We start from the raw sequence: 12,071 nt of genomic DNA on the forward strand, positions 1-12,071 counted from the left end.
CCCCCACCGGGCCACCCCCAGATCCAAGCACATATCCAGAGAAGTACTGGGGCCAAGATCTGTAGCCTGGAGGGAAGTCTAGTGATACCTAGAACTGGCAGGAACACCTGAATAGAAATTTTTACATGTTTTTGCAGACTGAGTGGGAAGCTGGGGCTTGGGTGATAAAGGGGACCAAAAGTTCGAGAGGATTTTCTTCCAAGAACCAGTCCACATTTTTTAGAATGAGGATCACAGAAAGATCCCTTCATGGCCCTGATGGGGATGGTAGAAGGGAGGACATTGGGAAAACTGTGACCCCTTGTCCCTAACAAAAGCCTCCATTGAAGAAGAGGGGCTCCCCAGGGCTATGCTGAAACCTCAAGGCTGAAGGAAAGAGCCCATCCCTCCAGACCTCTCTAGCCTTCCTGTCCCACCTAAGGAAAATCAACAGCTCAAGCAATAGTCAAAAAGGGTCAAGGCTCCACAAAAATGGACTGGAAACACCGAAAAGGAACCAGACTCAAAGTTTAATCCCACCCCCCACCCCCCCAGGCACAGCAACTAAAAAAATGATGACTGAGTTGAAGATCAGAGGGGGACAGTCCCCCACCATGCTCTTACGCTGCCACCACACCAACAAGGCTCCCATGATGAGAACCGTAGGTTATAGCTAAAAGGTCTACAAGAACATACTCTGAGCACAAAACAAAGGAAAGAAAAAGAAAAGAAAGAGGGAAAAATAAGCTCACTTGAGTAATTGGAAGCCTCTGGTATCTGTGGCTATGACGCGCTGACAGTCTAGTTGCCTGCCAGATTAACATACATCCTTACATTGGGAGCTTTTGATAGGGCTGGGGGTCTGGCTTAGTGGTAGAGCCAAGTGTGAGGTCCAAGGTTCTATCTCTACCATCGCATAATAATAATAATAATAACAACCACCACCACCATAATAACCTATTGGACTCTGTACCTGTTATCCTATATAAATGCTTGGCTTTGGACAGCAATTTACAAAGCAACGTTTCAAAGGACAAAATTACAGCAGTTTCATGATCTTAATTGGCTTTAGTTTTGACTCTAGAATCAGGCAACACTTCATTCCATAAAATAGTGTGAGTATTCCAATGATCTGAACAGAAGAATTTGGTTTTATCCTAGGTTAGGTGGAGAAAGGCTGAGAATGCAGAAATGAAGAACAGAAAAAGGATTGGGCATTTCAAAATGACTTTCCTCATAAGGCAGAGACAGATCGACAGAATAATAGGAAAACAATAGATTGGTTAATATCAGGTTACTTCAGGTTACCTTTCTCTGTGTTTATGAAAGGATTAGAGAGAGAGAGCTTCATTATTAGGTCCAGTGAAACTAACCTGTTTGGAAAATTCAAGTGTTTTCTTTCTTTCCTGATTTCTCTGAAGGTTGGGTAACAGCTTAGTTTCCATTTGGTGTCAGGCAACTTTAGCATGAATCACTCCATTTTGATTTTTAGTCTGGTCTGTTGGAGCTTAGTACAAAAGAGTGGCCTCCTGTGATGTTTATTTAACACTGCTACAAGGCAAAAGAAAAAAAATGTGTGAAGAGACAAAGCAATCATCAGAACCAGATTCATATATGACAAAGATAAATGAATTATCAGACAGGGAGTATAAAATAACTAAGATTTATACATTAGGGGCACTAATTGAAAAAGTAGACAACATGTAAGAATAGGTGATTAATGTAAGCTAACAAAGGTCTAAGGGAAAAAAATCAAAAGAAAATGTTATATTAAAATCATCTCAGAAATGAGGAATAATTGTGATAAACTCATCAGTAGACTCAAAGTAGTAAAGAATCAGTAAGCTGTGTTTTAAAATACCTTGAGATACATGAAAATGAAAACACAACATACCAAAATTTCTGGGAGCAAAACAAGCAATGTGAATAAGGAAATACACAGCCATAATGCATTCACTAAAAAAGAAGAGGGGCTGGGGATGTGGCTCAAGCGGTAACGCGCTCGCCTAGCATGCGCAGGTTGTTGGGTTTGATCCTCAGCACCATATAAAAAATACAATAAAAATGCTGTGTCCACCAAAAACTAAAAAATAAATATTAAAAAATTCTCTCTCTCTCTCTCTCTCTAGAAGAAGAAGAAGAAGAAGAAGAAGAAGAAATTTCAAATCAATAACCCAACTTTACACCTTAAGAATCTGGAAAAAAAGAGAAAGCTAACCCAAAGCTAGCATAAAGATAGAAATAATAATGATTAGAGTGGAGATAAATAAAAATAGATAATAGAAAAATAATAAAGAAAAATCAACAAAATCAAAAGTTGGTATTTTGAAAAGATTGACTAAATTGACAAGCCTTTAACTAGATTGAAAACAAAAAAGGAAAGACTCAACTTATAAATGAAAGTAGAAACATTAATACCAGTTTTACAGATATAAAAAGGATTACAAGAACATGCTATGAAGGCTTGTGTGCCAACAAATTGAATGAGCTACGTGAAATGGACAAATTTCTAGAACACACATCCACCAAAATTAATCACAATAAAATATAAAATCTGAAAAGACCTATCATTATGAAGATTGGATCAGTAATTCTAAATCTCATAACGAAAGCCCAGGACAGGATGGCTTTACTGGTGAACTCCCCAAACTGTTTTTTTTTTTTTTTTTTTGTCTTATTTTGTATAGGGCAATACTGGAGGTTGAACCTAGGGGCACTTCACCACTGAGCTATGTTCCCAATCCTTTTTATTTTTTATTTTGAGACAGGGTCTTACTTAATTGCTGAGGCTGGCCTCTCAAGTCTCTGCACCCTCTTGCCTCAGCCACCCAAGTCTCTGCACCCAACTCCCCAAGCATTTAAAGAAGATTTAAATCTATCTTCAATCTATTCCAAAAAGAAGAGGAGGAGGGGAAAGAGGAGGAGGAAGAAGAAGAAAAGAACACTTCCTAATTCATCTGATGAAACAGAATTGCTATGATACCAAAGCAAGACAAGATAAAAACACAGGAAACTACACACCAATATCCCTTCTGAATACATAGGTGTAAAAATCCTAAACAAAAATACTAGCAAACACACCAAGTGAGTTTTAATCCTGAAGTGCAAAGATGTGGAAACATTGAAGAATTGGACTGTAACAGCATGTCAGTAGGATGAAGGGGGAAATCCACATGATCATCTTAATCAATGCAGAAAAATTGACAAAATCCAACACCTTTAAGTGATAAAATACTCAGTAAATTAGGAACAAAAAGAAACTTTTTCAACATGATAAAGGGAATTTAAAAATCCACAATTACCAGAGTCCTCTGTAGTAAATGATTAAAACCTTTCCCCTAAGATCAGGAGCAAGATAATACTCACTTCATGACTTCTACTCAACATGGTATAGCAGTTTTAGCCACAACAATTAGGCAAGGAAAAGAAATTAAGTGTATCTAAACTGGAAAGGCAAAAGTAAAATTATTTCTCTTCCTAGATGACATGATTTTATACACAGAAGTCCCTTAAACTTCACACACACAAAAAAAATGCTAGTGAAAATAAATTAATTCACCAAAATTGCAAAATACAGAGTACATAAAGAATTACTGCAATCCAACAGCAAGGCAATTTAATTTAAAAAAATGGACAAAGGGCTGGGGACACTGACGCATGCCTGTAATCCCGACAGTTAGGGAGGCTGAGGCAGAAGGATTACGAGTTCAAAGCCAGCTTCAGCAATTTAGCAAGGCCCTAAGCAACTTAGTGAGATCCTGGCTTAAAATAAAAATTTAAAAGGTTTGGGGATGTGGCTTAGTGGCTGAGCACCCCAGGGTTTAATCCCTGGTACTAAATAGGGGTAAAAAGTCAAAGGACTACAATACACAATTCTCCAAAGAAGATACACAAATGCCTTATGAGCACCTGAAAAGATGATCAGCATTCATAATCATTAGAGAAATGCAAATCAAAACTATAATGAGATACCATATCATCCCCAGTAGGACAACTATTAAAGAAGAAAATAGAAAAAGCATTGGTAGGTATATAAAGAGATCAGACCCTTCGCGCATTCCTGGTGGGAATGTAAAATAGTACATCCTTAGTAGAAAACAGTTTAGCAGTTCCTCAAAAAACACATCATTTCCACTAAGTATATACACAAAAGAACTCCAAGTGCAAATTCAAATATATAATTTTTGCACTACTCATCACTACAGCATTACTCACAATAGCCACAAAGTGGCAACAACACAGGAGTTCATTAACTGAATAAATAAAATGTGGCATAATAATACAATGAAATAGTATACAGCCTTAAATATACAATAAAATTCTGATATATGCTGTGACATGTCTGAACCTTGAAAACACTCTGGTAAGTGAAACAAGGCAGAACCAAAAGGAAAAATATTGTATCATTCCACTTAAATGATGTATCTGAAATATGTAACTACATAAAGACAGAAAGTGAACTAGAAGTTACCAGGGGGCTCATGGGAAGGACAGAATGATGAATTATTTTTTAATGGATATAGTTTTTATTGGGGATGATGAAAAAGTTCTGGAAATGGAGAGTGGTAACAGTTTGCCAAAATTATGAATGTACTTAGTGCTGCTCAATTGTACACTTAAAATGATCATAGTGGTAAATTTTGTTATGTATATTTACCATAATAAAAAACAGAAAGCAAAAAAAAGTCAGTGAATTTGAAAAGAGACAATTCAAACTTCCAAAATGGAAATACAAAGAGAAAATTAACTGGGCAAGGGAGAGGAAGGTGGAGCATAAGTGAGGAAGAATAGAATACCCAACAACTGTGAAACAGATCAAAAGGTGTAACATAATTCAAATACCAGAAAACATGAGGCATTAAAAGTGTTAAAGAAATTGTGATTGAGAAATATCTAAAATGAACGATAAGACTACAAACCACAGATCTAGTAGATAAGACTTGTAGACAAGATCTAGTAGACAAGACTACAAACCACATCATCTAGTAAACTCAGGGAATATCAAACAGGATAATTGCCAAATACACACACACACACACACACACACGCCCCCTACCTGACATATCATATATTCAGATGGCAGAGAAACCAAAGAACATTTTTTAAAACTCACAGGGGTTATTGGGAGTGGACACTTTAACTACAGAGGATCAAGAATAAGAATTATGGTGAACTTTTCATCAGAAACCATGAAATAAATGTTCAAATAAGTTCTTTAGACAGAATGAAAATGATATAGGTTTAACACTTGGACCTCCATAAAAGTAGAGCATCTGAAAAGGAATACAATAGGGTAAAATAAATTATTTTATTTTTATTTTTCTCACTCATTTGAAAGACAACTATCTGCTTAAAGCAATGATAGTATCAATATAATTGGTTACTATATTGTAGTTGGTGTTTGCAGCAAATGGGTAAGTGGCGTGGGTAACAGTAGTGCCAATCCACCAAACTCTGTTATTAGATAGCTGAGATTCACATGAGATGTAATTTCAAGATGCCATCAAATTGTACTTATTATAAATACAAAAAAGTAACAAATTATATTTGTTACAGAGAACAAATACAGTGAGCATATACACTTTATAAAATGGTAGATGTTTTATCAACAGTTACTTTAGATGTAAACATCAGATAAAAGAAAAAGATCCTGAGATTGGATTAGAACACCTTAATGGATTCCCGCATGCTGTCTGTATGAAACCCACTTGAAATATATTTGAGACAGGTTAAAAGTTAAAGAAAGTACAGAGAAAGATATGCCATGCTGACGTTAAACAAAAGAACACAGGGTAGTAGCTATATTGATTTCAGAGGAAGCAGACTTAAAAACAGGAAGATCACTGGAAATGAAAAGGATCATTGTATAATTATAAAGGAGTTAATCCTCCAAGAAAATGCAGCAATCCTAATAAGGCATTTAATAGTAGAGCATCAAAATTTATGAGGCAAGAATTGATAGAACCAAACTTTTTTTTTTTTTTAAATGTATTTATTTATTTTTTTTTAAGAGAGAGGAGAGAGAGAGAGATGGGGAGAGAGAGAGAGAATTTTTTAATATTTATTTCTTTTTTAGTTATTGGCGGACACAACATCTTTGTTTGTATGTGGTGCTGAGGATCGAACCCGGGCCGCACGCATGCCAGGCGAGCGCGCTACCGCTTGAGCCACATCCCCAGCCCCAGAACCAAACTTTTAAAATTAATTAATGTATTTATTTTAATTAGGTATATATGACAGCAGAATGTATTTTGATTCATTGTACAGGATTGCAACACAACTTTTCGTTTCTGATTGTACATGATGTAGCATCGCACCATATGTGCAGTCATACATGTACCTAGAATAATGATGTCCATCTCATTCCACCATCTTTCCTGCTCCCATACTCCATCCCCACCCTTCCCTCTCCTTTGCCCAAAGTTCCTCCATTTTTCCCATACCCCCCACCCCCTTATGGATCAGCATCTACTTATCAGAGAGAACATTCAGCCTTTGATTTTTTGTTCCCCATTTTTAAATAGAGATCCAAATACTCTTTTATCTCAAGAATTATTATAATATTTAATATTAACATTTTAAAACCAAAAGTGTACATCCATTATAAGGGCTGGAGACATAACTCAGTTGGTAGAGTGCTTGCCTTGCATGTACAAAGCCCTAGGTTCAATCCCCAGTACTGTCAAAAAAAAAAAAAAAAAAGTGTATATCAGTTATGAAGCTAAAAACTCCATGAACTTTCTCACCTTCTTTACCTAGGCCTGTTTTCTCCAGGCCTCAAATTCTTTTAAGGACCAATAAATCTTAGACTACTCTATGTCCAGTTAATTCATGTCTATATATCTTGTATATATAGACAGAATGTATTTTTAGACTAATTAAAAAAGCCTAGAGGGAGAGTGCTGAAGACCCATGGTATGGGTACAGTTCAAGTGCTTATTAACTAAATAAGGTCAACCTCAAGATTCTGAGCACCAGACCACTGTTGCACATCTGTGATCCATGAAAGGAAACCAGCTCGTTAGGCTGATGCTAAATCCATATGCTTCTAGTGTTCACCATTTACAAAGTTTCTTTAAAAGAAGAAGCTTGAGACCCCCAAAGTATACCTCATACTCCTTCTCCCTTCGAGTATGTATGTTGCTTCCTTGAACAATCACTATCTGTCCCTCTTTTGCTGAGCAAATACCTGAGATTCCTTTTTTTTTTGTGGTGTAAATCAAGCAACTTCCAGGCTGAGTTGAGATCCCATTTTCCTTTTGAGTACCTCCTCAGATCCATTTCAGTGAGGGCTGAGGGAAGCCCCCCCACACACACACCCCTTGTTACGGGTGGCAAAGAGACGGAGCCTGCAGGAAAGGAATGCAGGGTTGGAACTCTGATAGAAAGTGGGCAGAACGGTTGGACCTGGTGGTACATATCTATAATCCCAGCTACTCAGGAAGCTGAGGATTGCAAGTTTGAGACCAGCCTCAACAACTGAGCAACACCCTGTCTCAAAACAGAATTTTTCAAAAGGGGCTGGGGATGGAACTCAGTGGTAAAGTTACCCACGAGTTTAATCCTCAATAACAAGAAAGAACAAAAGAGAGAGAAAGAGAAAGAAGGTGGGGAGCTAGGGAGGGAGGAAGAAAGAAAGGGAAAGAGAGAAAGAAAGAGGGTAGAGAGAAAAAAGAAAGAGAAAGAAAGGAAGGAAGGAAGGGAGGGAGGGAGGGAGGGGATAGAAGGGTAGAATGTCAGCTTAACATGGCAAGGCCTCAGGTCCAATCACCAGCACTGCAAAAAAATGAAAAAGAAGGAAAAAGTGTTTAGAAGAAAACTCAGTTCTAAGGCAGCATCTTACCTGTTCACACAAGTTCATTTCTGAAGGTGTTTTCATGTATGTTTCCAAGCATGAGAAGAATAAAGAATGACATGGAGTATTGCATTTTTACAATGAGTATCTACAAACACTAATTTATTGTTATTTTAAAGGGACAGCTAGGGAGAAAAACCTCAATGTCCTTTTCGTAAGCAGCAAGATATCTGTACAATTTGTACTAAGAAGGAAGAAATTATAACAAGAACACTAAGGTGATAGTATATTAATTGAAGAACATTTGGTGAGCAAATTCAGTTTCCTAAGATAAGCATAGTTGATAACTTACATTTAGTTGATGTCATTTTCCATAGTTATTAGATAGTGTCTCAAGAATACAAGTCACAGGTCATAGGACGTGAGTCTGAATGCAATACTAATCATTATCACCAAGGACTCCCTCACCCTTTGTACAAACCATCCAGCCAATTTATGAACTTTATCATGACAGAAAAAAATAAAATAAATTAAGATCAAATCTTAAATCGGTTCTTCTAGTAACATTGTAAATTTAAATTGATTCTTGAATTAATATTTGTAAGTTTCTTAAAACTGCCTGACTTATAGCAAGTACTATATTAGAGTCTGTTAAATAAGATAAAAGAATAAAATAAAATAACCTGGTAGTGCAATCACGGGGCCAAATGTTAACTCTATATTTCACATTTTCAGGAACTACCAAAGGGTTTTCTAAAACAGCTTCAACATTGTGCATTCCCACCAGCAGCATATGTAGATTCCAATTTTTCCACATCCTCCTCAACACTTGCTATTCAAGTCATCCTACTGGATGTAAAGTAGACTTTCAGTGTGGTTTTGATTTGCATTTTGCTAATGATTCAAAAATAGTGAGTGCCTTTCATGTGCTTAGTGATAACCTGAAGAAATATCTATTCAAATATTTGCCTTTTTCTCCCAGAACTGGGGATTGGACCTGGGACTTCCTCATACTAGACAAGTACCCTGCCACTGAGCTGCGTCCCCAGCCCTTTGCCTTGTTTTAGTTGGGACTTTTATCTTTTTATGTTACCCCCATCCTGCCTTCAGCATTCTCCATTCTAGGGGATGAGGATTGGTCTCTTGTGTCCTTTCCCATATTGTTCAATACTGAGAAGATGAGGAATCCATTCAGTTTATAATGTAAATAATCAAAACACAAGTTTGAGGGTTTTTTTTTTTAAAAAAAAACACTTTAATTATCTGGGTATGATGGCACACACCTATAATCCCAGCAGTTTGGGAAGTTGAAGCAGGATTGCAAATTCCAATCCAGTTTATGCAATTTAGTGAGACCCTTTCTCAAAATTTAAAAACAAAACAAAACAAACAAACAAACAAAACAAGGGCTGGAGTACTTCAGTAGAAGAGCATCGCTGGATTCAACTGCAAAACCACAAAAAGTTTTTTCTAAACTCCTCTTAATACCTGGTGTATAGTGAGTGCCTTCTCTGTGCCAGCAACTATGTCAGGAGCTTGTGACACAGAAAATCAATTCTAGATAGTCCTTGATCTCAGAGGACTCAAGCCCAGGGGAAGATCCCCACACAGTGACACACAGGGAAGAAATTGATTGAGTACCAGAATGCACAGAGAAATCTTAGGGCCCCTGAAGGGCAGAAGTTCCCAGGAGGCATCTTTAAGGATGAGCACAAGGACCCTGAATGCAGGGACAGGAAAGGTAGATTGTGGCAGAAAGACTGGGACAGGAATAGCAGGACCAAGAAGTCACAAGGAGCTCAGTTCAGAGCAGACTGGGCAGTAGCAACAAAGGAAGACAGTGAAATGTGGCCAGCCCCATTCCTGCTACTCTGAAGGTGTGGTGCCTCCATGTTCCTGAAGCCCACCAGGGGTGAGTGGGCTGACCAGCTGTTTAAATCTCCATGCAAAGAACCAATAGAGTTTGCATAAAATGAGATTAAATGTTTAAAAAATTTATTTGGTAGTCTTTAAAAGATACTAAAGCATAGAAAGACTATACAAGGGATGCTCAAGTGTCCACCACTCAAGAAATAACAGTGCTCCATGTACCTCTCCCAATTGCCTGTACCTTGTTGCACCCAGAGGCAACTACTATCCTGAATTTCTTATTTATTACAAGTCTAGTGCATTCCTTTACATTTTGGCTTGATGTAGAATAATCACTAAAGGATATACAGTATCTGTGGCTTATAGTCTTAGTATTTTCCACATATGAATCATTCTGTAGGTATTCTTATGCAACCTGTTTTCTCACTCAGCTTTTAAAGTCTCGGACACTTCTCTCCACTGTTAGAGGCATTAGGTATATCTTTGATGTATATAGTTCCCCATGGTGTCCTATTCCATTCTTATCATGTCCCACAATCACTTCTCCTATTCTGGGTCTTTTATCAGTTTCCAATTTTTTTTAGCATTTTTGTGTTCTTTTTAGATATGCATGAGTAGAGTGTATTTTGTCATACTATACATTCATGAGTATAACTTATTCTTAGAAATTAGGATCCCATTCTTGTGGTTGTACATGGTGTGGAGTTACACTGGTCATGTATTACAGAGTAAGGCAGGCACAAGATGTTCTATTCTTGTCAGACTTGGGCTGGGTGTGCCCTTTTCTCAAATGAGCATGGTGCTGGAATTCAGATCTGGTGTTACATATAAGGAAACTGAAACACCCAGATTGTGATGAGATTATGGACAAAACAAAGCTTCACATCGAAGTCTGCCTCAAAACCCTGTCCTTCTACAGCAGGCTTCTTCATTACCACGTTTGCAGGTGTGCTAGCCCTTCTCTTTCTCTGACTGGCACTCTTCAGCTCGGCATGTTCTGTATTCTCTTACACCGTAATCTTGTGCATGCACCAGGTAGCTGGCAAAGACCATCCATCTTCTGTCCAGCTTCTCATCCCTGAGAAAGGCAGATTTTAATTGATTTGCCTTTCTGCTGGGCAGCCAGGATCACCTGCCCTTCTAACTCAAGTCATAGACTTCTTTGAAAGGCTTCATAGGATTGTGTAGCACTTTCCATAGAAAGCTGAATTTTATGCCAAGACCACTCCAGGCTGAATGAACTGAGTAGGACAGATGGGAAGTGGGTCTCTTGCTGCCTCTTACCTGGGACCCCAGCTGTAGCAGATCCTCTTCTTGAATTCAAGCCTGACTTTTTAGAAAACTCCACTTTAGACAACATGCTTCTGTTCCAGGAAGAAAAAAAAAGGGGCTGCTTTCTTTTGCCAGGAGTGGGGCCTATAAGGTCATCTCTAGGACTCAGTAATATGTCTACACCTAGCACAGGGCTACCCAGGTGATTTGCTGATGGCCAGCTAGTCCCTTGTCCCAACATGATCAAGAACTTGGTGGAGGGGTGGTGAATTGGATCTGAGAGCCCCAGACTTTGCAGGATTAGAAATTCATTATGTCCTGAAGATTACTCTGAACTCACCATCGCGTGAGGTGCTGAGCCCAGGAGCTACCACTTTCTAGCTCTGCCAAGTTGGGTAGTGTGTGTCTTCTGCAAAGACTCACAGTGATCTGCATAAAGGTCGGGTGCATTGTTGAGGAGTGCCCCACGGAAGTCCTGTCTCTTCTCATCACCAAGCGTCAGAACTCCAGACTTCTAGCACTAGTTTCCAGCAGCCTTTATTGACACTGGCAGCAACCCAGGTCCCTGAGCCAGGTGTACACAGTTTCCCAGGCTGTGATCACCTTAATGCCCAAAACAAGGTGAGGGGCACTGTGGGTTTCTTCATTTTATTATTATTTTGTATTTGTTTGTTTACAGTGCTGGGATAGGAAACCCAGCCAGCGAGGAATTGATTGGTCGTCCCTTGGCATGGTCCCAGCCTCGTTGTGCAGAGTAATGGAGTCACCGAGGACTTGCGCTTCAGCAGCCACTGGCTTACCAGAGATACGTCTCTCTCATGGGCTTTTTAAAAAAAATCTCACCGAGGTCTGGGATCTGCTTTCCTAGTGGGTAGGGGTTCATGAGCGAGCGTGGCAGGACACAGGACTGAATTCGCTGACCCTCAACCCTGCAAGCCAGGCTGTCGCCTCTACCCGCAGGTCGGGCCGCTCACTGCGTCCCCTGGCGGCCGCTCGCGATAAGGCACTTTTGGCTGCGGGGCGCCGAGGGTTCCCCTGTTGCTTAAGCAACCCAAGGTCATTCCTTGGCATAGGTGGTCAGAATCCTTCCGTCCAGCAAGCTGAACAGCAGCCTCCAGTCTATAAGGACAGACTCCCGTGTTATGCTCTACACATT

This window comes from Marmota flaviventris, chromosome 11, assembly GCF_047511675.1.
Source record: "Marmota flaviventris isolate mMarFla1 chromosome 11, mMarFla1.hap1, whole genome shotgun sequence".
NCBI classification, from domain to species: domain Eukaryota; kingdom Metazoa; phylum Chordata; class Mammalia; order Rodentia; family Sciuridae; genus Marmota; species Marmota flaviventris.